Raw genomic sequence first — 3,381 nt, 5'->3', positions numbered from 1 at the left:
GAATAGCTCTTAAAGCTGCGTTCAAACCAAGAGTGAATATTCACCTCGCTTTACTGGAGTTGGACTTCTGACAGCTCGTCTCCAAAGATACCAACAACTCTTCTTTCCTCCATCGACCACGGAAGAGATAACGACTGCTGCTGCTTTGTTCATGTTGGTGAAACAGATATTTTAGCGCCAGAATGGATATATCTGCTTCATCTGAGTCTATGTGGAGGTAGAAGGAAGTCACCGCTTTTATTGTGGTAGTCTGAGTAACGTGACGTCATATCCGTTCCGTATCCGTCAACCAAAACAAACCTCAGAGAGTCTAAAACGTTGGAGGGTCGTCGTGGATACGACCTGCACCCTCCCATGTTAAATCCAGCGTGGTAAACACTACACATCCAGTAAAGGATGGAAACACTTTGGGTTTCACACATTGACAGGAAGAGCAGAGCTAGACAGAGCAGAGCTAAAGCTGCATGCTAACTTCTAAAAAAGGCCAAAATGTGTACGAAAAAGTCAGAAAAAAGTCAGAAAAAATGCCAAGTATGTCCGAAATATGGCCCAAAATTTTTTAAAAAAAAGGCAGATATATGTCAAAAAAATGTCCGAGACATGTCCGAAAAAGTGTTGAAAAAATGCCAAATATGTCTGAAATAATTTAATAAAAATAATCATTTCCAAAAAGGCTGAATTATGTCTAAAAAATGTCCGAAAAAAAGTGTGAAATATTTAGCAGGAAACTTTCCGGTATGGCGGTAACGTTATGGTATGGAGGTAACGTTATGGTATGGAGGTATGGTGTTAACGTTATGGTATGGAGGTAACGTTATGGTATGGTGGTAACATTATGGTATGGAGGTGACGTTATGGTATGGTGGTAACGTTATGGTATGGTGGTAACGTTATGGTATGGAGGTAACGTTATGGTATGGAGGTAACGTTATGGTATGGAGGTAACGTTATGGTATGGCGGTAACGTTATGGTATGGAGGTAACGTTATGGTATGGTGGTAACGTTATGGTATGGAGGTAACGTTATGGTATGGTGGTAACGTTATGGTATGGTGGTAACGTTATGGTATGGAGGTAACGTTATGGTATGGAGGTGACGTTATGGTATGGCGGTAACGTTATGGTATGGCGGTAACGTTATGGTATGGAGGTAACGTTATGGTATGGTGGTAACGTTATGGTATGGAGGTAACGTTATGGTATGGTGGTAACGTTATGGTATGGCGGTAACGTGGCGGTGGAGCCGGCCGTCGCTTTCGTCTCCGTGGTCAAATGGGCCGACGCTACGACTGTAGAGCACCCAGATACTGACATTTGACTCTGGAGCCGTACTACCTCACCTGAACTCTCCCTCTGACATCCCTCTGTCAGATGACGGCACTGTAAAGGTTAACGGTGGCGTTGTCTGAGGGGGAAACGATGAGAACATGCTGAGAGTTGACGTCAGCGTTCGGGGGAATAAGAGAAAAGGCGGTGCCGGGAGTCACGGAGACGATTATAAAACACTTAGAGACGATTAGTGTCAGTCACTTTTGTAATGTTTCCTGTTCTCCCTCATTATCTCCTCATCCATCACTCTCTCTCTCTTCAGACCACACAGTCCCGCTCTCCTCTTATCAGACCTGTTTCTGGGTTAAGCTCCAGTTGAGCGGGAGGTTTTCTGGGCTTCAGGTGAATGGTTCAGTATTTTCCACAAATTAAAACGATCTTTCAGAAGATGATTTATTGATTCTCATCACGCTTCAGGAGATAAACTGTGAAACTAAACGGTCGTTAAAGTCTCCTCCTGCGTCCTGATCAAGTTTATTAGAAACATAAGAGACAGAAATAAAAGACGTTTGTCTCTCGTCCCCGCGGCTTCTCTGCGGCGTCGTTAAAACGTGAATTATCTCCCGTCGGCACGGCAACGCCAGACATTTCACAATAAGAGCACGGAGACGAAACACAGATGGAACCACACAGGAAGCTCTGACAAGTGAACATATGACAGCTGCAGGTCTGTGTCTGGTATCAGCTGACGATGTGACATCATCACCTGCTGTATGATGTCACACCTCTGTGATGTCACATGACCTCCTCTACCTCTGTGATGTCACATGACCTCCTCTACCTCTGTGATGTCACGTGACCTCCTCCCATAGTAACGATGGACCGCCAACAAAATCTTCCCTCTTTATTCTGTCACAGCTGACGACGCGCCGCCAACGCCGCACGCTATCCAGTAACATGTACTCAAAGTACTTACAAGTATTTGTTGTCCAGTAACATGCCAGACCTTTAACGGGTCATTGGATCATATCGTCCTCTTTGGTCCGTCTCTCTGAGCTCCTCCGTCTCTGATCCATGTTTAAACTGTTTAAACCCGGCGAGAGGTTCTGGTCGGTATCGGACCCGTCGGTCTGCTTCACATTACTGCCGGAGGGAGCCGGAGATGTTACCGTGTTATTATGGAGGTCACATTAACCCGTCACACTCACACTGAGAGCAGCTGTCAGCTCCTCCTGATGCGGCCTCGGCGGCGGCTCCATTCTTGTGGTCGTCGCCTCTCGGCAGTCGGGGCGTTATTGTCCGACGCTTCGGATCTAATCCTCGTGTGAACCGCCTTACCCGCGGTGCCCCCCCCGCAGAGATGCGGCGGAGATGAAAGCGTGAGCAGACGGGGTCTCCGGAGAGACGCTGACAGTTGAAACAACAGAATTATTGGTGTTGTGCGGTTGCGGCGGCGTGAGGAAGATATTAGAGCTGAACAAGTCATCCGTCCTCCGACTTCTAAAGTTCACATGTGATTTCTGAGACGGGTCAATTCAAACCGCCCAGAACGAGACATCCAGCGAGTCAAAGAGGAGACACACGAGAGACGCTCTGCAGCCGGGACGGACGAGCTGAACTCACATACACAAGCTGAGGAAACGTATTCAGCATTTTCTCTGATAAAAGCTGTTAACAAACCGCTCTGCTCGTATCCGACTACTTTAACAGGTTCACTGCTGATGATGCGGGTGAATGTTGACGGCTGAAACTAATTACAGAGCATCGCTGAAAATACAGAAATCTTAAATAAACTCCTGAAAACTGAAATGTAAAACTGGCAGAGTAGTAGTAGTAGTAGTAGTAGTAGTAGTAGTAGCAGTAGTAGTAGTAGCAGTAGTAGTAGGAGCAGTAGTAGTAGTAGTAGCAGTAGTAGTAGTAGTAGTAGTAGTAGCAGTAGTAGTAGGAGCAGTAGTAGTAGTAGTAGCAGTAGTAGTAGTAGTAGCAGTAGTAGGAGCAGTAGTAGTAGTAGTAGTAGTAGTAGTGGTAGTAGCAGTAGTAGTAGGAGCAGTAGTAGTAGTAGTAGTAGTAGTAGCAGTAGTAGTAGGAGCAGTAGTAGTAGTAGTAGCAGTA

General features: G+C 46.0%; 1 protein-coding gene across 1 annotated transcript in view; it reads right to left on the bottom strand.

The window, feature by feature from the left end:
* LOC141760068 (uncharacterized) overlaps positions 1-3,381 on the bottom strand; it is a 190,553-nt gene that overhangs the window by 78,456 nt on the left and 108,716 nt on the right. The window lies entirely within an intron of this gene.

The sequence above is a fragment of the Sebastes fasciatus genome, chromosome 21, assembly GCF_043250625.1.
Source record: "Sebastes fasciatus isolate fSebFas1 chromosome 21, fSebFas1.pri, whole genome shotgun sequence".
Classification (NCBI taxonomy): domain Eukaryota; kingdom Metazoa; phylum Chordata; class Actinopteri; order Perciformes; family Sebastidae; genus Sebastes; species Sebastes fasciatus.
Note: the sequence above shows the minus strand (reverse complement) of the source record. Positions and strands in the feature narration are given on the sequence as shown.